The sequence below is a fragment of the Lagenorhynchus albirostris genome, chromosome 6, assembly GCF_949774975.1.
Source record: "Lagenorhynchus albirostris chromosome 6, mLagAlb1.1, whole genome shotgun sequence".
NCBI classification, from domain to species: Eukaryota; Metazoa; Chordata; class Mammalia; order Artiodactyla; family Delphinidae; genus Lagenorhynchus; species Lagenorhynchus albirostris.
Genome location: NC_083100.1, coordinates 7,917,854 through 7,944,321, shown reverse-complemented (window position 1 = coordinate 7,944,321; position 26,468 = coordinate 7,917,854). Strand labels below are relative to the sequence as shown.

Genomic DNA, 26,468 nt, shown 5'->3' with positions numbered 1-26,468 from the left:
ATTTCATTTCAGCTCAATAAGTATTTATTAAGTACTTACAGTGCTCAGCAATTGCTTAGAGACATAGAAGAGCCAGAGAAATTTATACAGGCATCTGAATTGATTTTTTCTGTAAGAGTTGAATAGGGATTTTAGGCTCAATTGCTTTGGGCATCCTCCAAAGAGTCATTTGTGAAGATGCACAAACTCTTAAGCAGACATTCTGTGATATTTTATTGCTTTCTTACAGGTTTGGTGCCCATTTATTCACTTATTCAACAAGTATTTGAGTGCTTACTTGGTACTAGGCACTGTGTTTAGCATTGGAAATTAGGGAGAGTGAATTCATGCATGACCCTGTCCTCAGCGGATGCAATCAGATTAATCACATGAATGTAAAACTGCAACTGTGACAAGTATTTGAGTTAGGGAAGTCACAGAAGTGACATTTGAACTGAGATCTGAAGGATGCACAGGAAGGGAAGAGTGATCCAGTCGGAAAAAACAGCAAGGGCAAAAAGACCCTGTGATGGCAGGGTTCATGGAGAGGACTGGGGACTTAAGATACAGATCTGTGTATCTCTCAGGAAGAGTGTAGAAGAATCTCGTGAGAGAGGGGGTTGGAGAGGTGGGCCAGAGGGTGCTGGGCCTTGTAAGCAGGTTGAAGAGTTTATCTTTGGAGTAAAGAGAAACCTCTGTACAGTTTTACTTAGAGACTTAGGCTAGATTGTGGGTGGGGATGACACAGATTGTGTTTGACTAGCCTGCTTTGTATCTTCTACTATTGCTTAGTGTTTGCATTGTCTTCTCTTTCTTCGTTTTCTCAACATGCTCCTTCAGCTTTATTGCCGTTGAGGGAGACTCCATGTACCATTAGCAACGCACATCTACTTTTTTTTTAATTGGGAAAAAAGGAATTTTAGGGATTAGAATTGGACATTAGAAGTCGAGTTGAAATATTTTGCATTAGTATGACTGCTAGGAGACTAATTTCTGTGACTCTTTTTAATTGTGGTTAAAAAATACATAGTATAAAATTTACCCTCTTAACCATTTTTTAAGTGTGCAGTTAACTGTATTTACATTGTTGTGTAACATCGCTAGGAGTTTTTCATCTTGCGAAACTAAATTCTGTACAACGGCCTATTTCTCCTTCCCACCAACTCCTGGCAACCACCCTTCTACTTTTTATTTTCATGATTTTGACTACTCTAGATATCTCATATAAGTGAAATCATACAAGGTGTGTCCGTCCATTTGTACTTTCATACTCCTTCTCTGCAATATCCTTCCTTCTCCCATCAGTCAATTCAAATCCTACCAATTCTTTAAGGCCCAGTTCCTCTCCCTTGTCTTTCAACTTGAATTAATAGTTCCAGAGTGGAAGAGGCCTTAGAAATTATCCTGTCTTATTCTAGGCAAGAAAATAGAGTCCTGTAGAAGTTTCAGTGATTAGCCCAAGGACAGACATCTTAGTGAGTTGGGGCAGAGTTGGGACTAGAGCTCTGGTCATTCACCTTCTGGGTGGGTGCCTTTACTGCTTCAGTCTGCTTACATGTTGTGATTTTGTGCTTTATTCGTTAGTTAGACCAGAAGTACCACTGAGGCGCAGAAACTGATTTCCACATCCCCATTCCAATATGTTGAGGCATATTTGATGCCTAGGAAGTATTAGTTGACTAATTGATTGTCTTTAGGACTTTCATTGCCTAGAAGGTGACTCTGCATAAAATTTTGAACTTCATTGATTCAGATCCTTGATTATATTAATCAAATTTACATTGGTCCTTCTGCAGTTGAATGATTCTTTCACTTTTGCCATCAGAGTTGAGATTCTCACTTTTTCCTGTCTTCATTGCATGTATTTGCCCATGGCATATATACTTGGGTTCCCCTGCACATTTTGATGAGGAAGCCATCAGAAATGAAAAAGAACACATTAAACTTTTTAGGTTAGCTGATTTATTTTGAGGCAAAGGTTTATGTTTATTTGTGAGTTTTATTACTGCTAAATGGTTTTGAAAGAGTCATATTTGTACTACATTTTATAGTGTTCATCTCACAATGCTTACAGACTAGTTGATTTTAGGTATTGGACTGGAAATTATTTTGAGGTGGCTCAGTATTTTAAGTACAAAAAAAGTATAACAAAGTGTTTTCTGGTGTGAGGAAGATTTGTAAATTTTTATTTTCAGTTTCCCCATTTATTCCAGACTTTGATTTTCTGTAATGTTGACCAGCCTTATAGGATCAGCCTTATAGGATACAGTTTTTAGAGTATCCTTTTACTGTAACCTTCAAAAAGTTTTTTGTTTTATCTGGGGAGTTTCTGTGGGAAATGAATTCATTTTCATTCAAGTACTACTAAGCACACATTCAAATCAAAGTGTGGGCCTGCAATAGTTCTGTAAATCCCTCTGCGGTCCGGCTATTAGTGCCATTATTGGTGACGTGAGAGAAACTCAGCCAGAATTCTTGTTATCTTTATTAGACTGAGGGTGGTGGAACTGCACAAGATGCTTGTTTGTGTCATGTAACAGGAGGTAGAAGGATTTGACAGTAAGAACTTTTCAGATGGCATTTTATTTGGAACCATAGAAAGAACTTGATGCCCCAGAGTTGCAATTATGTGATTAACTCTCGTGTTGATGCTAGATTTAGTCAAGTTTAGTCAGCCATTAGTCTAAAAAAACTTCTTTCCCAATTTTTAAAAATTGTGATAAAATACACATAATATAAAATTTACCATCGTAACCATTTTTTGGTGTACAGTTCAGTGGTATTAAATACATTCATAGTGTTTTGCGATCATCACCACCATTCATCTCCAAAAACTGAAACTCTATACCCATGAAACCACCATTCTTCCCAGCCTCTGGCAACTACTAGTTTGCTTTCTGTCTCTGTGATTTTGACTACTGTAATTACCTCATATAAGTGGAATCACACAGTATTTGCCTTTTTGTGCATAATGTTCTCAAGGTTCATCCATATTGTAGCATATGTCAAAATTTCCTTTTTAAGGCTTGTATGTATATACCACATTTTGCTTATCCATTGATCCATTGATGGACACTTAGGTTGTTTCCACGTTTATCTGTTGTGAATAATGCAGCTAATGGACATGAGTGTGCAGTCCAACTACTTCTGATTCTTTCTTAAAACCCAGTAATAGCTGCCTCTTGGATGCACTAGTGGTGGCAGACAAGAGATAGTGTTCCCACTAGTAGGAAGGGACTTTCATGTTACACAAAGCACAGTGAAAATGTCTGATGAAATTAGCTGGAGATAAGGGCTAATGAAGAGGTACCTTGCCCTCAGAAAATGCCTTCTAATTAGAAAGTTAAGAGGAAGGGGATTATCATTTATGGAGCCCCTCCTATGTGTTGAGTAATTCACATGTATTATGTCATTAAATATCAGTTGTTGTCCATTGAGAAAGAGGATTCAACTCTTTTACTGGGGAGAATATAGAGGCTCAGGAAGTTTACTTAGGTCATAAGGCAGTAAGTGTTAGAACTGAAGTATGGACCCATGTCTGTCTGATTCCAAAGTCCATATTCCTTCCACCACAACACATTGTGCTACTTCTCTAAATCAGGTTCTGATTTCAGCATGAGTGCTACGTATGAGAACATCGACATCAGTTCTAGAGGAACCATAAGGAAAAGGGCAAGTAATGAAGTAGACTGATACAGTAGGGAGTTACCTGTTCCCTGTGGTTTAAAAAATCCTTCAAATGAAGGACAGTAATTGTTGGGAGTATTTGATAGACTTGAGAGCTTGGGTACCTAAACCAGGAGGAGGCAGGGAGTTATGTAATGCTAATTGAGTAACTTTGCCCTTTAGATTCCTCTGAGGCTTCCTTTAATGAAATTGGATTGTTTCTATCTCCCATTAGGATTTGATGAGGAAGAGGTTTGTAGTGATTGTCTAGGTGCTGAGGGATTTGGAGAGAAGCCCCAAACATTTCTGTTTAACTTCACCTCATTTAGAGAGCGTTTCTCTACATGGGAAATAGTTGCTCCTTTCCCTCTTTGTCTTGGTCAGCTTTAGTTAGTTTTAGAGGATTGAATGTGAAACTGTAGCAGCAGTTATATGAGGGAGGAGATAACAGCACATGGTTATTTTTGTTTTAATTGTACTTAAAATCAACAATTTACATGGTTTGTTATTCTTTTTAGTTATTTTATGTTTTTTAAATGAAAACATATTTGAATTGTTCATAGATCTTTTGCTCCAATAAGACATTTGTTTTCTTTATGATTTACTGAATTTTGCCAGTTCAAATCAGTCTTAATAGTTTGGAAGTAAGGATGCCCTATAAATTTTATGACTAAAATATACATTATTAATAGGGAATACTTTTAATGATTGAATTAGGAACCAACTTGTATTGTGAAGCATTATTAGTTATTGGTTAAGACCATATATATATATATTTTTTTTGCGGTACGCGGGCCTCTCACTGTTGTGGCCTCCCCTGTTGCGGAGCACAGACACCGCACGCTCAGGCTCAGCGGCCATGGCTCACGGGCCCAGCCACTCTGCGGCATGTGGGATCTTCCCGGACCGGGGCACGAACCCGTGTCCCCTGCATCGGCAGGTGGACTCTCAACCACTTTGCCACCAGGGAAGCCCCAAGACCATATTTTTTAAAAGCTGGATAATTGAGGTGTTGTCAACTTACTATAAATTGTATGTATTAAAAGTATACAATTTATTAAGTTTTGATATATGTATATGCTCAAGAGACTATTATCACAAACAAGATAGTGAACATATCCATCACCCTCAAAGCTTTCATTACATCCCTGGCTCCTTGACCCCCATGCCAGACAACCACTGATCTTTCTGTAATTATATATTAATTTTATTTCGTAGAATTTCCTGGAATTTTATATAACTGGAATCATATAGTATATAGTTATGCTTCTTTTACTCAGCATAATTATTTTGATATTTATCCTTTTTTTTAATGTATCAGTAGTTGATTCCTCTTTAATGCTGAGTAATATTCCTTTGAATGGACGTACCGAAGTTTATTAATACATTCACCTGTTGATGGGTGTATTGGTTGTTTCTAATTTTTAGTTGGTAACAAATGAAGTTGCTATGAAAATTTGTGTACGAGCCTTTGTGTGGATGTATACTGTTATTTCTCTTGGTTAAATACCTAGAAGTAGAATGGCTAGATCATATGGTAGGTATATGCTTAACTTTTAAAGCAACTGTCAAAGTTTTGGAAAGTGGGTGTACTATTTTGCATTCCCACCAGCAAAGTATAAGAGGTCCAGTTCCTCCTCATCCTTGCCAACACTTGGTATGGTCAGTCTTTTTAACTTTAGACTTTCTTATAGATGTATATTGGTACCTCATTAGGATTTTATTTTATTTTTAACATTTATTTTATTTTTTTTGGCTGCACCATGAGGCATGAGGGATTTTAGCGAGCCTGCACCCCCTGCAGTAGAAGCGTGGAGTCTTAACCACTGGACCGCCAGGGAAGTCCCCTGATTTTAAATTGTATTTCCCTAAGGAAGTGATGCTCTTCATCTTTTCATGAACTTGTTTGCTATCCATATAACTTCTTCGGTGAAATGTCTGTTCAGATGTTTTGTACATTTTTCATTGGGTGTGTTTCCTTATCACTGAATTTTAGAAGTTCTTTGTATATTCTGGATGTATATCCTTTTTCAGGCATAGGATTTGCAAATATTTTCTCCTAGTCTCTTTTTATTCTCTTAATGATGACTTTTGAAGAGCAGTTCTTAATTTTGATGATGTCCAACTTACAATTTTTTCTTTTATGGATTGTGCTTTTCTTGCTTTATCTAAAAAATCTTTGCCTAAGTTAATATCACAGTGATATTCTCCTGTGTTCTGGAAGTTTTACTTGTAAATCTATGATCCACTTTGAGTAAATTTTTATATATAGTGCAAGGTATGGATCAAAGTTCATTTTTTAAATATATGGAATTCAAAAAAAAATAAACGGAATCCAGTTTTTTTAGAACCATTTGTTGAAAAGACTGTATTCCTTCACTTAATTCCCTTGTGCCTAGGTTATACCTAGGTTGAAAATCTATACATATTTTTGGTTCTATTTCTGGACTCTCTGTTTCATTGATCTATTTGTAGATATTGATGCCAGTACTACACTGATTTGATTCCTATAGTTTTATAAAAAGACTTGAAGTCAGATAGTGTAAATCCTTCAACTTTGATGTTCTTTTTCCAGACTTTGGCTCTTTGAGGTCCTTTTCATTTCTGTGTTAATTTTAGAATCAGCTTGTCAGCTTTTCAAAAAAGTCCGCTTGAGAATTTGATTCAAATTTTATTGAACCTATAGATGATTTGGGGAGAATGCCATCTTAACATCTTCCAACCCATGACCATTTATTTAGGTTTTCTTTTCTTTCTCTCAGCAATATTTTGTAGTGTTCACTGCACATATCTTGTACATCTTTTGTCACAGTTAGCCCTATGTATTTTATATTTTTGATGCTATTGAAATGATGGTTTTTAAAATTTTATATCTTTGACTGTTGCTAGTATATAGAAATATGATTAATTTTTGTACATTGGCTCTTTGTTAACCTGGCTATGCTTATTTCTCCTAGCAGCTTTTTAAATAGATTTCATTGGATTTGCTACATAACGATTATGTCATCTGTGAATACAATTTTACTTCTTCCATTTTTTTAATATATTTATTTATTTTTGGCTGTGTTGGGTCTTCATTGCTGTGTGCGGGCTTTCTCTAGTTGCGGTGAGCGGGGGCTCCTCTTTGTTCTGTGGCTTCTCTTGTTGCAGAGCGTGGGCTCTAGGCATGTGGACTTCAGTAGTTGTGGCACATGGGCTCAGTAGTTGTGGCTAGAGGGCTCTAGAGCACAGGCTCAGTAGATGTGGTGCATGGGCTTAGTTGCTCTGCGGCATGTGGGATCTTCCCAGTCCAGGGATCGAACCCGTGTCCCCTGCATTGGCAGGCGGATTCTTAACCCCTGCACCACCAGGGAAGTCCCTACTTCTTACTTTTTAATCTTTAACTTTTTATTTTTTCTTATTGTACTGGCTTCAGTTCCCAGTACAATGTTAAATAGAAGTGGTGGAAGTAGACATATTTGTCTTATTCCTGATCTTAGGAAGAAAGCATTTAGTCTTTCACCATTAAGTGTGATGATAGCTGTAGGCTTTTGGTATATTTTCTTTGTCAGTGAAGAAGTTTCCTTCTATTCCTAGTTTGCTGAGAGCTTGTTTTTTTTTTTTTTAATCAGAAACAAATGTTGGATTTAGTCAAATGCTTTTTCCGAGTCTACTGGAAATGGTTTAATATAGTCAATTACATTGACTTTCAAATATTAGAACTAACCTTGCATTCTCTAGATAAACCCTACTTGGTCCTGATGTGTTATTATTTTTATATGTCATTGGAATTTCTTTCTTTTTTTTAAATTTTTTTATTTTTTTAAGTGTTCTCTCTTTTTTTTTTACATCTTTATTGGAGTATAATTGCTTTACAATGGTGTGCTAGTTTCTGCTTTATAACAAAGTGAATCAGTTATACATACACATATGTTCCCATATCTCTTCCCTCTTGCGTCTCCCTCCCTCCCACTCTCCCTATCCCACCCCTCCAGGCGGTCACAAAGCACCGAGCTGATCTCCCTGTGCCATGCAGCTGCTTCCCACTAGCTATCTACCTTACGTTTGGTAGTGTATATATGTCCATGCCTCTCTCTCGCTTTGTCACAGTTTACCCTTCCCCCTCCCCATATCCTCAAGTCCATTCTCTAGTAGGTCTGTGTCTTTATTGGAATTTATTTCTTGAAATTTATTAAAAATTTTCCATCTGTGATTATGACAGATACTGGTTTGGGATGATTTTTCTTGTAATATCTTTGTTTTTGTTTTTGGTATCAGAGTAGTGCTGGCAACCTTCAATGAATTGGGAAGTATTTCCTTTCCTTTAATTTTCCGGAATAGTTTGTATAGAGTTGGTATTTCTTCCTTAAATGTATTAAGTACATACACATTTAGAATTGTTATTTGCTCTTGATGAATTAACCCCTTTAATGTTATGAAATGATCTTTAGCCACAGTAATGTTCTGTGCTCTGAAACCTACATTGACTGATATTAATGAAGCCATTCCGGCTTTCCTTTTGTTAGTGTTAGCATGGTATATCTTTTCCATACGTTTACTTTTAACTTATTTGTGTCTTATATTTGAAGTGTTTCTGTAGGCAGCATATTGTTGAGTGTTGCTTTTTAACTAGTCTGACAATCTTTTTCTTTTTGGCCATACTGCATGGCTTGTGGGATCTCAGTTCCCTGACCAGGGATCAAACCCGTGCCCCCTGCAGTGGAAGCGTGGAGTCCTAACCACTGGACCACCAGGGAATCCCCCCTGACAGTCTTTTAATTGGTGTACTTAGACCATTTACATTTAATGTGATTATTGATATGGTTAAGTTTGATCTTTCATCTTGTTATTTTTCTTTTTTGTCCCATCTATTCTTTGTTTCACTTCTTTCGGATTAATTTTGTTTTTTCTAAAATTGTCCATCTCCCTTGTTGGCTTATTAATGGTAACTATTTATTTATTTAGTGGTTACTTTAGGGTTTATATATACACGTTAAACTTATCACAGTCTACTTTCAAGGATATCATACCACTTCACATATAAAAACTTTGTGTGTGTGTGTGTCTGCGTTGGGTCTACGTTGCTGCATGTGGGCTTTCCCTAGTTGCGGTGAGCGGGGGCTACTCTTTGTTGCTGTGTGCGGGCTTCTCATTGCTGTGGCTTCTCTTGTTGCTGAGCACAGGCTCTAGGGCGCGCAGGCTTCCATAGTTGTGGTGCACAGGCTGTGGAGCGCAGGCTCAGTAGTTGTGGTGCATGAGCTTAGTTGCTCTGTGGCATGTGGGATCTTCCCAGACCAGGGATTGAACTCGTGTCCCCTGCATTGGCAGGCAGATTCTTAACCACTGTGCCACCAGAGAAGTCCTTTTTTTGTTTTGTTTTGTTTTTTTTATTTGTTTTTGAAAACCTTTTAGCAGTATCTTTTAATTTTCCCTCCTGGCCTTTGTGCTCATCATTTTTTTACTTCCACATATATGATCAATTCCAGTATACACTGTTATTATTATTTATAAGTAATCAATTGTCTTTTAAAGAGACTTAAATTTTAAGAATAAAATCTTTATATTTACCCGTAAGTTACTTTTTCTAGAGCTCTTCATTCTTTTGTGTAGATCCAGGTTTGCATCTTTTTTATCATATTCTTTCTGCTTTGAGGACTTTAGTGTTTCTGGCCATGCAGGTTTGCTAGTGATGATTATTTCAGTTTTCACATGTCTGAAAAAGTTTGTATTTTGCCTTTGTGTTTGAAAGATATATTTGCTGCATAAAGAATTCTAGATTAACATTTTTTATTTTTAATCAGTGTTATAAGGATTTTGATTCACTGTCTTCTACCTTGCTTGTTTCTGACAAGAAATCTGACCTCTTTATTTCTGTTTCTTGTACTTAATGTGTCTTTTTTTTTTCTCTGCTGCTTTTAACATTTCCCTTTAGACTGGTTTTAACCAAATTGATTATGATTTGCCTTGGTATAGCTTTATGTTTCTTGTGAAACACTGAACTTCTTAAACTGTAGTTTTATAGTTTTCATCAAATTTGGAAAATTTTCAGCTGTTACTTCTTCAAATATTTTTTCTTTCTTTACTTTTCTCAGTCCCCTTCCTCTGCCCTGCTGATTTCAGTTATACATATATTAGGTTGCTTAAAGTCCCACAGCTCACTGATGCCCTCTGTTCATTTTTTTCCTGTTTTTCATTTTGGATAATTCCTATTGCTTTATCTTCAAGTTTACTAATTTTTTCCTCAACAGTGTCTAATCTGCTGTTAATCCCATCCAGTGTAGTTTTCATCTCAGGCATCATCATTTTTATTTCTAGAAGTTTGATTTGGATCCTTTTTATATCTTCACTGTTTCTTAACCTGTTCAGTTTTTCCTCTAACTTTTTAAACATACAATTCTAATAACTACTACTTTCCTGTACTTTTTCATTATTCCTATATATTTCTACATTCTCTCTTTCTTTCTCTTTGTCTCTGCCCCTCTCTTTCTCTCACACACACAGTACCCACATACCCTCTATTTATTAATGAAGTAATGCAAGATACATAATAATTTCCCTATTTTGTATATTTGGATATAGGCTTAAGAAAGCTAGGTAGTTTGGTTTGCTCAATATCAGACAGTTAATGTTCAGATTAAAATCTAGGTTTTTCACAATGTCTGCTCTTTCCATTACTCCTGCTTCAGTAGGAGAGATAAGACAAGTGTTTAACTAAAACAGACGTAAGAGTAGGGATGGCACCATAATAGAGAAGGATTATGAAAGATCACAAGGGAGTGTGTAGGTTATAAAAGACTTCCAAGGATGCAGGAAGCATTAGGGATGAGCCTTGAAGGACAAGTGAGATTTTGCATGATACTCTAAGGAGGGCGAAGCATTTGCGGAGAGAAGAGTGTATTGCAGTATGTGAGATTTGGAAGAGTGAGGCATGTGTTTAGCTGAATTGGGTGTGACTATGGAAAGCAGACGACTGGGGAGGTTAGATTAGACTGAATTGTGGAGTGTTTTTGATGTCTGGCTTTATCACAAGTTTTTTAATATATCTTATCTTTTCAACTGCTGCATGCCTCTGACACAGAGATGGAGTCTTTTAAAATTTCCCTACATTCCTTAGTACAGTCTTGCACATAATTCATTTATAGCTTTTCTTACTATAGCACCCTTAGTTCTTCTTTATTAGTACTTGTGATTGCATTGTTTATTGTATAAGAAGTCTTAAATCTTGTGTTCATAAAATTCCTTCCAAAGAAGTCAGCATACTTTATGCTAATTCATTTATTGATTGTCTCAGCAGTCAGCTTACCATACCCTAAGAGTATCCCACTTTCTCAGGCATCCAGAATCCTGCTTCAACTTAAGGGTCATTGTGTAATCTTGTATTGTTCTAATGAAAGGAATGCTCAGATGATAGTGTTGTGGGCAGAGCCCAGGCCTGTTTCTCTGGAACTTTTTTACTTCTGGCTGGTAGGGAGGAGTACATGTGGCACTGTCCTTGAACTCACAGCTGCCCACCACATGCAGAATTGGCCCTGACACTTCAAGTGCTCAACTGGACTCACTCTGATCTTTGTATCTCAGAGGAATTGAGAGCTGAGGATTCATCCAGGGTTTCATTGAATTTCAGTTGGGTAAAAAATAATTAATGGAAAAATATCTTATTGTTCAAATCACATCATTCCTCTTGTAATGCTTTTAATTATCTTCTGCAAACCTTTTTACTCTTTAGTTCGAGAAGTGCCCTCTTTGCTGGAGCTCCCTGAAGTGATTGCTCGTGGTTCTCAGTGGGTTTAATCAAAGAGCACATGCCTTTTGCTGTAAACCCTCCCTACCCCCATGAAATTCCTTGTTAATGCAACTTCAGAAGAAAAGATGAAAATCAAGCATTTGCTAACTCCTAGCAGGTGACTAGTTAGGACACTATAGAACCAAGCAGATTTTCAGTGGCAAATACTGAATCTAGAATTAAAAGACTATATATGTATTTACATGCATTTTTGTATGGTCTTGTTTGTTTTTAAATGGTAGTTTTTTATTAAATACTGAGAAGTTACAAAGTAATGTATGTAAAATATGTGTAAGGTATACAGAACACTAGGACAGTGAATACCCATGTACCTAACCACCGGTTTAAGAAAAAAATTGAAGATCTCTATGTTCCTGTTCCTTATCCCACCTCTTCCTTCCCATTTCAGAGGTAACCTGAATTTTGTATTTTCTTCGTACTTGAACCATATAGTTTGTATCCTTAAACTGTTGTTTAATTTTGCATGTTTTTGAAATTTATAAAACGAAATCACAATGCAGATATTTTTCAGTGATTTGCTTCTCTCTATAACATTATATGTGTCTGCTTTGGTCATATTTTTGCAAGTATTTAATCCTGGGCTGCTTTCACTTAGTGTAAATTTATTTAATAATTTTCCTCGTTAGTTTTATAAAGAATGTCATTCATATGTTTCTACCTTGTAGAAATAAAAATGGTAATGCTCTCTGACTGGATAAAAATAAACCATTCTCCTTTAGGCATTTAATGTACTCTCAGGGCCTTCCGTTGTGAGTGGGCAGGAGCCCTTTAAGGTGGTGGTTTATTTTTCCTGCCTTTCGCCTTATACTTCACCTTGGGCAGCCTGGACACGCCCCATTCTCCAACTAGGTGGCTTGGTGGTTCTTTACCCTGACTGCAGAGAAGAATCACCTGACGAGATTTAAGAATACCCATGTCTGGGCCAAACACAGACCAGTTACATTTGAATATTTCTTTTTGTGACTGTTCTTATCTTTTGCCTGTTTTTTTTTGTTGTTGTTATTATTGTTTGTTTTGTTTTGTTTTAGTTGGGTTGCTTCTTTCATATTGATTTGTAGCTCTTTACATATTCTGTATATAAATCTTAGAAGTCTTAAATGTTGCAGATATTTTCTTCTAGTCTGGTGCTTTGTCTTTATGGTTTCTTTTGGTTTACAGAAGCTTTTAATTTTTAAAATTTGAGTCTCTTTATGGTTTCTGTGTTTTATGTCTTAACTAAGAAGCCTTTTTTTACCCCTAGATTTTGAGCAGTTTTCTCCTATATTTTCTTTTAATATGTTTATAATTTTACTTCCAACATTTAGCACTTTAAGCCAACTGTAGTCTATTTTTTATGTATAGTATTAAGGATCTAACTTTGCTTTTCTCTAAGCAGATAGCCAGTTGTCCTATTATCATTTGAGTGGTCTTTCTCCCACTAATTTGAAATACCTTTTTTAGAATTTCCTAAGGGTCCATTTTTAGACTCAGTTTTCTTCTATGATGTTTTTGCCTATTTCAACTATAATAATATCATACTGTTTTAATTACCATTACTTCATAGTATGTCTTCAAATCTGAGAGAGTAAATCTTTTCTTGTTACTCTTCCTTTGCAAATATTTTTCATCCATTGTGTACATTTTTTTCTTCCATTTGATTTTTGAAATTATTTTTTATTGGTGTGAAATTCACATAACATAAAATTAACCATTTTAAAGGGATACAGTGGCATTTCATGCATTCACAGTATTGTACAACCATCACCTCTGTCTAGTTCCAAAACATTTTCATCACCCCAAAAGAAAACCCTGTACCCAGTAAGTAGTTGCTTCCTATTCTTCCCTTTCCCTGTTTTCTGGGAGTCACCAATCTGTGTTCTGTTCCTATGGATTTAACCTACTCTGGATATTACATATATAGTACATGGAATCGTACATGACCTTGTGTCTGTCTGGCTTCTTTCACTTAGCATAATGTTTTTGAGGTTCATCCATATTGTAGCATGTATTACTTCTTTTTGTGGCTGAATAATATTCTATTATATGTATATGCCGCAATTTGTTTATCCATTAATCTGTTGATGGGCATTTGAGTTGTTTCCACCTTTTGGCTGTTGTGAATAGTGCTGCTTTGAACATGTGTGTACATTTATTTATTTGAGTAACTATTTTCAACTCTTCTGGGTATATACCCAGAAGGGGAATTGCTGGGTCATGTGGTAATTCTATGTTTAACTTTTTGAGGAATTGCCAGGCTCTTTTCCACAGTGGTTGAACCATTTTACATTTCTATCAGCTACATATGAGGGTTCCAGTTTCTCTACATCCTTGCCGATACTTGTTATTTTCTGGGTTTTGTTTTGGTGTAGACATCCTTTTGAGTGTGAATGGAACCTCATTGTGTGTGTTTTCTTTTTTTAAAATATTTATTTGGTTGCGCACAGTCTTAGTCACGGCACACAGGACTTCTTTGCTGCATGTGGGATCTTTTAGTTGTGGCATACGGGATCTAGTTCCCTGACCAGGGATGTAACCCGGGCCCCCTGCGGTGGGAGCGTGGAGTCTTAACCACTGGACCACCAGGGAAGTCCCTTCATGGTTTTGATTTGCATTTCCTTGATGGCTAATGACGTTGGGCATCTTTTTCATGAACTTCTTGGCCATTAATATATCTTCTTTGGAAAATTGTCTGTTCACAGCCTTTGCCCATTTTTTTTCTATTTGATTTTTAAGATGAGCTTCTTAGTTTCTATAAAAAAGTTGTGATTGGAATTTAATTGTGGTTACATTGAATTTTTTGACTAATTTGCAGCCAATAGCTTTGTAATATTGAGTCTTTCTTGTCAAGAGCAGTGTTTGTTTATTTGTTTAGGTCTTTTATAATTTTAAAAATAATGATGTTTGAATTTAAATTAGGTCTTATATCAGTGTTATTAATTTTGTTCCCAGACATTTTGTGATTTTGGTTATTGCTAAGAATTGATATTTTTCCTCTCATGTTTTCAAATTAATTATTGTGGGCATATAGGAATGTTATCGATAATTTCTTTGTTGATGTTGAATCTGCCCTTTCTGACATTCTTGATGAAATCATTACTCTTAATAATTTGTGAGTATAACCTTTGAGATTTTCTAGACAGACAATTATATTATCTGTAAATATTGAAAACCTCTTAAACTATTGAACCAACTTGATTTATGAAAAAGCATAATTATTTTTAATTGATAAGTCTAAATAGATGCTTTTTATTACTAGTGAATAGAGTTAAAATATATGTGTACATATATATGTATATATAATGTTGTTTGAGAAATGTAATTTATACTCTTGTAAGAAACAAAAAATCAAACGTTACTAAAATGTATGCCTTAAAGTGAGAATCCTTAGTAATCCTACTTTCTAAAGAAAATTGTTATGAATGTGGTGTGTCTAAATAGAGGTTTCATTTGTTATACTTTGAGAGGCAAAGACAGTTAAAGAGATGGCTCATTGCTAGACTGTTGGCATTTTTAAGATGGTGTAGGCCAGTGCCATATTTCACTTGAGAATTTCATCCCCTGCTGTCCCTGGAATGATAACAAGAGAGTTTAATTTATATTAAAAATATAGGTAAAAGAAATTCTTCCTTTTCTTAAAAGTGTATGCCATTCTTTCCTACTCTGGTATAATAGGTTCCGTGCTCTTCAAGAACTATGAAAATAATTTATTTTTTTGTATCTTTGCTTCTTAACTGAGGATATTTCTTGTTATCCTGGGAGACCTGGAACTTAGCAGAAGTATTTCTGCATAAGGAGTGAGAAACTGTCTTGGCTTTTATGTAGGATGCACTGCACAGCAGATCCACATGGAGGAAATGGATTGGGCTGATAGTGGTTTAGAAGCAGCTCTAGTTTGAAATGGGGGCTAATGTGAGAGGCCTTGACTAGAATGAATGGAGTAAATGTGGTTTTGCTCTAGAATGAGCTTCACTGACTGCGAACTTGGAATTCATGTTCCAAGAGAAACCTCATGAAGATGAGAGATGCTCCTGAGGTCTGCAGAAGAATGCCCATTTAGTCTCCTAGAGCTGATTAAAGGGATTCTAGCTCCTGACAAGATGGAGATTCAGAGCTGGAAGAAACCTTAGATCCTCATCCTTTACAGCTGGCTTAGGCTTGTTCAAAGTATTTAAGGTCTTGGGGGATTGGAAAATATTTTTGAATCAAGTTTGGCTTCTAAAGTGAAAGGTAGACTAGATACTGAGAAACAGCAAATCAGAGAAGATTAAATATGGTATTTAATGGGGGGGAACTGGAGAATATGTTGTTTTGGAGAAACTTATTAGAGACATATAGTCACTATATTCCTGGGAAAAATTTTTTAAATATTAAAAAATGATTGCAAATGACTTATGTAAAGAATTTAAAAACAAAATTCTTTTTTATACAAAGTTTTCTAACTGATTATTAGTGGAATATAATAAAAAGGCTATTAACTTTATATACAGATCTTCCTTGATGGGGCGACTTCTCAGTAAACTCTTCAGCCAAGTTGAAAACGTGTTTAATACACCTAACCTACTGAACATCATAGCATAGCCTACCTTAAATGTGTTCAGAACACTTACATTACCCCGCAGTGGGGCAAAATCATCTAACACAAGGTCTGTTCTATGGTAAAATGTTGAATAGCTCATGTAATTTATTGAATACTGTACTGAAAGTGAAGAACAGAAGGGTTGTCTGGGTCTAGAATGGTTGTAAGTGTATCAGTTGTTCATGCTTGTAAGGGTGTGGCTGACTGGGAACTGTGGCTCACTGCCACTATTCAGCATCACAAGACAGTATCTACCACATATTGCTAGCCTGACAAAAGATCAAAATTCAAAAATTGAAGTACAGTTTCTACTGAATGTATATCGTTTTCACACCATTGTAAGGTTGAAAAATCCTAAGTTGAACCATCGTAAGTTGGTTCCAGATACAACCATCTGCGTTGTATTTGGACACTACTGAAGTCATATTGTAATGCTTTATCACTTGATTGTATTGGATTTTCTAGGTAGACAGTAATTTCATTTATAATTGATCATTTTGTCTCTTTTCTAATATTTATATTAACTTTTTTGTTATATAGCAACAACTAGCTTCTTTAGAACAATATTGAATGAATGGTAAATAATTTAACTGTTATAGCTGGCAGCCTTTTCCTGTTCTGGGAGTGCCTCTAGTGCTTTGTCATTATCCATAAGTTATTTTCTGTGGCTATCTTTTAACTTTTTTCCTTTTTAAACTTTACTTGGTAGAATCACATGCAGTTGTAAGGAATAATACAGAGAGATCCTGTGTACACTTCATCTGGTTTCCTCTTGGAGAGCTATAGTATAATATCACAACTAGGAAATTGATATCAATACAATTTACCCATCTTATTCCGATTTTACCAGTTTTACTTGTACTCTGTGTATGTATGTGTATTTCATTCTGTTACATCTGTAGATTGACCACCACAGTCAAGATGCAGAATATTTCCTTCACAAGGACCTCTCGTGCTACACTTTCACGGCCATAGCCATCTCCCTCACTCTCTGCCTCCCTAACCGCTGGCAACCTCTAAACTCTTTCTGTCTAATTTGTCATTTCAGGAATGCTTTATATATGGAATGAGGTATGTAGTACATACCTTTGGGACTGACTTTTTTCACTCAACATAGTTCCCGTGTGATTTCTCCAGGTTGATGCATGTATCAATAGTTTGTTCCTTTTTACTGCTGAGTAGTACCATGGCATGGAAGTACCATAGCTTGGTTAACCATTCATCTGTTGAAGGACACCTGGGTTGTTTTCGGCTATTACGAATAAAGTTGCTATAAACATTCATGTGGAAGTTTTTGTGTGAATGTAGGTTTTCATTTCTCTGGGATAAATGCCCAAGAGTGCATATACCCTTTGCTTAGATTCACCCGTTGCTAACATTTTGTCCCATTTCCTTTATTTTTTGTGATCACTCACCCTCCCTCCCTCTCATCCTCTACACACACACAAATATAAAATAACGGTTTTCTTGAGCTTCTTGAGAGTAAATTGCATACATTATTACCCCTAAATTCTTCAGTGAGTATTTTTCAAGAATAAGGATATTTTTACACACCTAAAGAAAAGTTATCAGCTTAGTTAATTTGACATTTATACAACTTTGATCATATCTGCCATCTATTACAAGTTGTCAGTTGATCCAGTAATGTCTTTTAGCATCTTTCCCCCTCTAGGACAGGATCTGGTGTAGGATCCCACATGGTATTTAGTTGTCATGTTTCTTCTATCTCCTTTAATCTAGAACAGCTCTTTAGCCTTTTTTGTCTATATGACATTGGTATTTTTTGAAGAAGACAGTTTTGTTTTTAACAGGATGTTCCTCATTTAGTTTGTCTGATGTTTCCTTATGATTAGATTCAAGTTATGTATATTATTCTTGGTCTGAATACTACATAAGAGGTGTTGTTTCCTTGAGAAATATATCTTATCACGTTAGAAAAATTTCTTTTTAGTCCTAGTTTACTAAGAAGTCTTAATTACGAATAGGAGTTGGGTGCACATCGTTAGGGCTTAGAGTTGAGGCCACTGGTTGGCCAATGAACTCACAGGTGTAGGTTGTGTGCTGCATGAGTGGCAAGGGTGTCTGGCTCAGTGAGTGGAGTTTGATAGTAATCCTTGCTGCAAGTAGAAAGAAAATGAAATAGGTGTTGGACTTGATCCATGCCTTTTGGCTTCTAGCCTGATGACAGTTTGGTTCCATTGTGTTAATTTACTATATAGTGAATATGTTAACAGATTTCATAATGTTAGAGTAAACATTCTCTACCATGCATTCATGGAATATAATTTTTAAAATTTAATGTTGGATGAATTTTTTATTTTTTGTCTTATTTTGGGTTTTGCATTTATGTTCGCAACAAAAATTCTTCTGTAATTCTGTGTGTGAAAGAGTGCGTGTGTGTTTATGTGTTCTGTCTTTGTCAGATTTGGTATCAGTGTTATTATTTAGCCTTAGCATGAATCCGAAAGTTTTTTTAAAAACCCCTCCCCTCCCCCCAGCAGTTTAAATAACATTGAGTTTACCTGTCTCTAAACCGCTCTGAGCCCCGTGCATTCTGGGGAGAGCTTGTGGATCTTTGGCAGCATTTTCCAGTTTCTTTTCTGGTTAAAGGTCTGTGTAGGTTTTTACCTCTTCTTAGGTTTTGTCTCTGCCCTGCTTTCCATTATTCTTAGGATAAAGATTCAGGCTCTGCATTTGTGGTCCTGTATTCTTTTTGCTGCCTAAGTGTTGTCACCATTCATCCATTTATTCAAGCTAGAAATCTCTGAGTCTTATTAGAATTTCCCCTCTACTTACGCCCTCTACTAATTCTGTTCTTAATTTACATTTTGAATCTGCTTCCTTTTTTTCCATCCCTACCACTGCCTGGACCCTTCCAGCTGTCTTAACAGGTTTCTCAGTCTCCAGTGTCTCCTTCTAAGTCAGCCCGTGAACTACAGCTGCAGTGGTGACACTAAATTGTAAATCTGATCATGTTAGGCCCCTGTTCAGAACTTTTTGGTGGTCCCAGGGTGAAGCCTTACCCAGAGCTTCTGATTTGGGTACAAGAGTCTGCTTGCCTATCCTTGTTTTCTGGCTTCTAGTTTTGGTCCATTCCCCAGCAGTCCAGCTGCAAGTCATTCCCCAGAATTTCTTTGCCCATATTTTTCACCGTTTGCTCTCCAGAGTGTGCCCTCTGACCTCTGCTCCGCCTGGTGCATTCCTCTTTACCCTTGAGCATTTCCCATAGCCTCTTTCTGTGAAGCCCTCCCGGAGGGGACTTCTTCACCAACAGAATTTATCAACTCCTCTCCGTGCAGCTACCTTACCTTTGCTCTTTTGTGACTGTAGTTATATTCTATTGAAACTATTTTTTGCATATCTCTTTTTCTAGTATATATTCTGTGATCTCTTTAAGGGCAGAGACTGTGTATTAATTTTTGCATGTAGTGTTAGCACGCTGCTTGGCACCGTAGATTCTCAGATGCTTGTTGAATGAGTACAAGGTGTATTTAGAGGACTGTGAGAAAACTGGTTGAAGCAGAAGGTTCTTAGAGGACTGTGCAAGATGGTGAGCCAGTATGGGCCAACAGATTATGAAGCAACTTGAATGTTTGGCTAAGGAGTTTGGACTTTTTCTTTAGTTACAAGAGGGGTAGAGGAAGGAGGCAAGAGGAGGGAAGGTCATTTATTATTGTTGTGCTAAAGAGACTGGTTAAAGTTCCATTATGGTATTAAAATTATTTTTAGTTTTTTAAATCTTTTTGTGTGGGTACCGGTTTATCAAATAAATAAAGATTGCTGCCAAGGTAAATAAATGACCTTACATTAATAATAGCGCCTGCGTATCGAGTGCTTACTATCTGCCAGGCACTGCTTTGAGAACTCTGCATGTATTACCTCATGTAGTACTAAAGACAGCTCTACATGGTAGGTTTTAGTATTGCCTCTTTTAGATGGTGAAACTGAGGCACAGAGATGTTAAATAACTTGCCCAAAGCCACAACTTTTAAGTGGTAGAACAGGATTCAAACCTGGACATTTTGGCTTCAGAAGCCTCTTAACGACTAAGCTCTGCTGTCTTCCATTAACCTTTTAGCCTGTTGTAGTAGCACTTGGCCCTCCAGAAAACTGGCATTTTAACCTTAAATTAAGAACCGGGGAAACCATTTTCTATATTAACTGACATAAGCACATATTATTTGACTTGTTTTACAGTAGATGATCTATTTAGTAATAGCTTCAAATGTTTCGTCTGTTGCTTCAAGTGGGAACTAAAATTGAGCCTATTCTGCATCTGATTAGCATTTAAGGTACTTTTTGAAAGTATTAAATATTTGAAATGAACTTTTAAACATCAAACAGCTGGTTGTCTTAGCAAATTAGAAGTGAGAGTTTAGAGGAAACACTGTTAAGTTTTCTGGCCTTTGTCCTCAGGCCAGGTAAGAATTGTTCCAGCATATTCTTCAGTGCTTGGTCTAGTCTTTGTTAATTGTTTCAAAAAAAGAGCTCCACTATCCCTGAAGGAAGGCAATTTTCTGATCTCTGATATGTCTGGGAGTTTTTCTTTGTAATTCGTTGCAGAGATTAAAATGTGCTTTTTTCTTTTCAAGTTTCTTTTAAGGTCACTACCATGTGAAGTAACACAGAATACATGTGTGTAGGTTTGCCAAGATTACAGTTGCTGTGGGAATCGTAACTTTGGATTTCCTCACATCTGGATTATGAAACGTGCACAAAGGCCCTGTATGAATATAGGTTTTATATTTTATGTGCATCTGGAAGTAGCAAGGTCTTAGTGATGTAGCTTCCCATAAATGACAAGGTGAACTCTTACAGCCTGCAATTTTAAAGTAATCCCAAGGTTCTTAACGTTGCTGTGGAGCTGATGTCCCATGCTTTCCTCCTCCACTTGGAAGGCTTGCGTCAACACTGGGAAACTGGAGCTCTGGAGTGGAAGTGGAGGCCCAGCTTATTTCCCTGGGACCAGTAGACTTTAGGTTTGTTTTGTCTCCCGAGAAGTAAGGATTCCAGGGCTGCTGTTTTGAGTTCTCTTTTTGAAGCAGCAAGGAAAGAAGTGCCACAGGTCTGTCTTAGTTGCATTTCAATATTTTTGGATTTATTTTGGTTATTTGTTTTTCTTGGATTGTCCTATTTCTCTACTAACTACCTGAAGTTATTAATTATTAAATCCATGGTGATGCCCTTATGGGTGGTAGAGGTTTTTATCTGGGAAATACAGAATTTTGAAAAGGCTGCAAACCCTAGAGTCATCTTTCAAGCTCACTCATGTTGAATGGTGTGAACGTGGAACATAATTTCACTATAGAAAGGAGGACCAGCATCAGTTTGTCTTTGTAGGGCCTCTGTCAGGTCTCCCTGTACAGGGTGCTTAGCTGACAGACCAGATCCCAAATCCGCAGATTGGCTTAGGGGGTCATTAAAGTTTCCTCATCTTTCTATCTGTGGTCTGAATTTAGTCTTAGTCATTTTGCTGTTTAGAATTTTGTGTCTGGCATTCCTCCAGGTGCCTTGAATAATGCTAGAATTCTTCTCTGTGACTTTGAGGGAACAGTACAACTGCTTGTGACTTTGTATGTCTTCCTCTGGAGTGTCCTGCAAGATGCCATGGGGACCTTGTGTTGTAGGCAGGAACATGGTCCTTAGCGAGGCCCTATCTTGCTTGGGGCTGAGTCTGTAGGTAGTAAATTCCAGATGTTTGTAGCTGCAGCCCTGAGAGTAGGCATTGGTGTAGCAGCACCTTCCCAAGAAAAAAGTAAGATATAAGTGACATTAAAAAAAAAAAAACCTAACAGAAGCCAGGTTGATATTAATCTTTTGTTTAAAGTAGAAAAAAAATAGTTTTCATGGAAACTGACATTTGAAATAACTTAGGGAAAACTGCTTTCAATTCTTGTATATTTTAGTCATTTTGTCCAGTTGATTATAGATTGTGAAAGTCACATATTTTTCCAAATTGCCATGGTAAAATTGGCCATGTGGATAAGCTTTGCAACTTTTTTCCTTTGCCTTACTGATTTTGAGATTAGTGTATGTGGATAGATGAAGGCTTTGATTACCATTCAAATTATGCATATAGCTGGTGGCTGAGTTATTTTTCAGCTCTATTATTAAATCGTTGCTTCTGTATCACAGCATGAAATTTGCACGAAATCTGTATGATAACCTTGCTCCATAAAATTTATGCTTTATGTAAGTAAAGGCCTTAAGTGATAACAGTAGTTTTCACTGAGTAAAATATTTTACCATTTATGACTTGTAATTTAAGAGTTTTTAAAAGGGAAATTAAAAGCCTTCTCACATGCTTCAGTATAGTTTAGTACGTGTATGTGTATTTGTGGAAGGTGAAGTGCTGTGTGTGTGTATAGGAGTAGGTGAAATAACATTGGGTATTAATTGGTAATTATTGAATTTCAGTGATTAGCATACATTCAATACATCATTCTTTCTACTTTGTGTTTGTTTTTAAATTTATAAAATAAAAAGATAAAAAAAGTCTACCCAAAAGTAATGAGGAAAAGTGATAAGGTCTTAGACTTTTATTTGATAGCACGGACTAGGAGTTAATGAAAGGCATGTTGCAATTTCCAGTACCTTCTGAGCAGCTTTTTCAGTGCTGCTGAAATACTGCCCTGAATTTCTTCAGGAGAGAGAATATTCTTTTATCCTATTATTGCCCAAGTTTACTGATGGCAGAGATATTCCAGTGTGACCACTCACATTATGAAAATAAAACCTTTTGTTTATGAGACACTTTCTTTTGCTATTTAGAACTGAGCATGAATTCTGATACCAATTGGGTGCCTTCTTGTGCTTCTTTAGATTCTGATTTCTGTTTTAAAAAAATGAAGTTTTTATTTAGTCCCTATTCTTTTAGATTCCAAAAATTTCTCTGTCTGTTCCTTCCCCCACAGGATGAGGAAAGATTTCTTCTTATTTCTAAAGGTATTTGTGTTTGACCCGAGCCTTTTGCTACTTTGTCTAGAATTTGTCTCCAAGGTCTGTATGTTTATCCCCAAAAGAGAAGATAGAATACATTTCAGGGGTTTGAAAGTGCCAATTGGTATGAAAGTCTTTAAAGCATAAGAAGTAATCTTATTTGTTCCAGTTTAGAAATTCTGTAAATGACTTTAATCATAATAATAAAATATGGAAGAGAAACATGATTGAATTTATAATATAATTCTGTACAAAGTAAACATGAGAAATGAAGCTATTTGCTGAAAAATGAGGCAGCTTCCACCTCATAACATTTTGGGGCCTTATTTGATAGCAGAGCTTATATTTGAGAAGACCCTGGATGATCTTTTTCAATTTTGGTTTTGTATGCTGCTGCCTTAAAGCAAATCTTACATTTATTGTTGTGTTATTTGTGATCAGAACTCTGGTACTTCAATGACATTAAGATGATTCTGTCTTTATTAGGCAGGGAGATGATACTCAGATCCACCCTAGCAATATCCTTAATGTACTTCCTGCCTTTCCTGATGTACTCCTGTGTGTTATCAAGCTGTGAAAATATTAAACTCCAGAATTCAGATAAATCTTATAGTAGACATCAAGATTCTGGAGTATTAAATGAATTTAAAAAGAATGTCATAAGCAGGGGAAAGAAAGTTCAGTTGTCTTCAAGGGTTTTCTTAAATTCTGGAATATGGGGAAATGTTTTAGTATTTTGAAGATTATTATCATTACCTTTTAAAATTTGAGTTGAGAAACACTACATAGGCTTTTCATTCGTTTTCATCAGTGTCAAAGTTTATTGCCAAACTCTTTTTAATTCCCACTGTGACATTAGCCATCGTAAATTATCATCCTGTCATCAAGAACATTCATTCAGGGTCTGCTTTGTAAGGCACTGTGTAGAAATAGGCATAAGACATAGTTCCTGCTCGTCAATAATTTATGATTGTCGAGGAGTGACAGGGCATCTTTTTCTTGAGGTATAGTTGATATACAGTATTCTGTAAGGTTCAGTTGTACAACATAGTGATTCACAGTTTTTTAAAAGTTATTCTTCATTTATATTTATTGTAAAATATTGGCTAAGGGCATCCCTTTTTTTTTTTTTTTCGCGGTACGCGGGCCTCTGACTGCTGTGGCCTCTCGCGTTGCGGAGCACAGGCTCCGGACGCGCAGGCTCAGCGGCCATGGCTCACGGGCCCAGCCGCTCCGCGGCATGTGGGATCTTCCCGGACCGGGGCACAAACCCGTGTCCCCTGCACCGGCAGGCGGACTCTCAACCACTGCGCCCCCAGGGAAGCCCAGGGCATCTCTTTTAATTACTTCATTCAGTGAACATTTCCTGGGTGCCCTCTATGTGCCAGCCCTACTAGGCACTGGGATACAGTGGTAAACCAGACAGACAAGGCCCCACGCTCTTGGTGCTTACATTCTAGGATCTTAAATACTTAGCATGCTGAACGATGTAATTGTTCAGTACTTTACAAGGGAGGTATTACTTTGTTCTGGTATGGTTGGGAAAGACTGATTGAGAGGGTAGGGCATGAGCTGGACAGCTGGACAGGAAGTAAATGTCCCGTTCCCAGTGTGTATTACGTGGAACCTGCTGTAAAGGATTTTGTGGCCAAATAAACGTGGAAAACATAGCACACCCTGGGATTGCAGAGAAGTGATCCCAAGAGCTAGAGAAATTAGGTGAGGTTTGTAGAGGAGAGAGGAAGTGGAATTTGTGCTGTTCTTCAGTGGGTACAATTTTAAGAGTGAGGTTGGAGTGGAAGGTGAGTGAATGTGTGAACTTGAGAAACATGGGACATGCTGGGGGAGTACTAGTCAAAATGTACCTATCCCTGTCCCTCCTCCTCTCCTCACTGGAGCTGTCATTTATCTTGGCCCTACCTTTTCAACTCTTCTTTCCTTTCAGTATTTTAACACATTTAAGTTTCCTCTTTAATGAAAATAATAGCAACAGCAAATGGAAACTCTGTCTTTTAATTTCACCTCTCCCTTCTTACAGCCAAACCTCACAGAAGAGTCATCTGAACTCATTAGTTCCACGTCCTCCCTGCCCATTAGTGCCTCACCTTATTTCTCTTTGGTGGTTATTCCTGTTGCTTCACTAAAATAGCTCTCACCAAGCTCCCTGTGACATCCATACTGCCAAGTCAAATGAACACTTAATTCTTTATTTCACCTCTCTTAGCAGCATACGACTTTATTGCCCACCACCTTCTTGAAACCTTGATTTCCCTGACATCACACTCTCCCAAGTTTTCTGTATCCTTCTGAGGAGACCATTCCTTTCTGTCTTTGCAGTTTTGGTTTTCTTCTCCCTGGCTGTTGAACTCTGAGGCTCCTCAAGTCTCAATCCTAGGCTCCTTCTCTTTTTATTCCATACTGTCTCCCTAGGTCCATCTCCTCTGTGTTTACGACTTCAATTACTATTTGTTCTCTGGTGACTCCCAAATTTGACCTCAGCTCAGACATTGTCAGAGGACTGGAACATGACAGAGAGACTGTCACATATTTGAGAGTATAGAGTGAAAATAATGGGTCTGATTGATTGTGGCAGAAGGGTAAAGGTGATAACATTTCAGTGAGTTTCATTATTTCAGTTTCTTAAATTCAGAATTTCATTTTTCTTTTGGAAATGATCATTTCACAAACTTTATTGACCTATTATTTAGCAGGCACTTTGCTAGGCTTTGGCATTGCAGAAGGGAATAAAATATTTCATAATCTAAGTCTTTCTCTCTCTCTCTCTCTCTTTTTTTTTTTTTTTTTGACCGTGCCGTGCGGCATGCAGGATCTCAGTTCCCTGACCAGGGTCCTAACCACTGGACCACCAGGGAAGTCCCTTTCTTTGTTTTTTGTGCTAAGTTTCTTAATTACATTTTCTAGTATAATGGTTTTTAAACTTACTAAAACTATGTAAACCTATATTCTACTAAGAATTATAATGCTGTACAAGTTAGAGAAGCATTTGAGAGCTAGAGTTTAAGATGATATGGCATCAGCCTTGTTATAATACATAAGATGGCCCCTTTTCTTTATCAGTAACCCTTGATTGATGCCAGCAGTCCCAGAATTAGCCTTGAGGGTCTAAAACTTAAATTTAACTCCCTAGAGATTTTCACAAAGATCCTAAAATGATAGGTTGTAGGTAGATGGTGTCCAGCCAATGTCTTTCATTAAAATGAAATAACTATATATAAGTCCCTCCTGCCTGTCCACTTTACTACTTAAGGATAAAGTGGAGAACTCAGATTCTAATTACTCTTTTTGGTCTTCTGAGAAGAGCTCTAATATTCAACATGTCGAGTAAAAATTTCTTAAATTACCATTCAGCTATGTCAATGGCCAGGTCCTAGAAATGAAAAAAGAGTAACAGTTTATTCATTTTTTTTCTTTATGGATGACGCTTTTGGTGTCATAGAGTCTAAGAGTTAATTTGGAGTTAATGTTTTTACAAGATGTGAGGTTTAGGTCAAGGTTTATTTTTTTGTCTACTGATGTCCAGTTACT

The 26,468-nt window shown here is 36.8% G+C and overlaps 1 protein-coding gene and 1 non-coding gene across 12 annotated transcripts in view; both read left to right on the top strand.

The window, feature by feature from the left end:
- DIS3L2 (DIS3 like 3'-5' exoribonuclease 2) overlaps nt 1–26,468 on the top strand; it is a 375,493-nt gene that overhangs the window by 1,086 nt on the left and 347,939 nt on the right. Inside the window, exon 1 of one of the 11 annotated variants that reach the window (XM_060151846.1) lies at nt 11,365–11,405. The exons of the other annotated variants lie outside the window; for them this stretch is intronic. The gene's annotated coding sequence lies outside the window, so the exon portion shown is untranslated. Of the gene's footprint in view, nt 1–11,364; nt 11,406–26,468 lie in introns of those variants that run through there. 11 annotated transcript variants of the gene reach the window in all.
- On the top strand, nt 17,975–18,108 carry LOC132522485 (small nucleolar RNA SNORA62/SNORA6 family). Its single transcript, XR_009541230.1, has one exon. It is a non-coding gene; the product is annotated as a small nucleolar RNA SNORA62/SNORA6 family (small nucleolar RNA).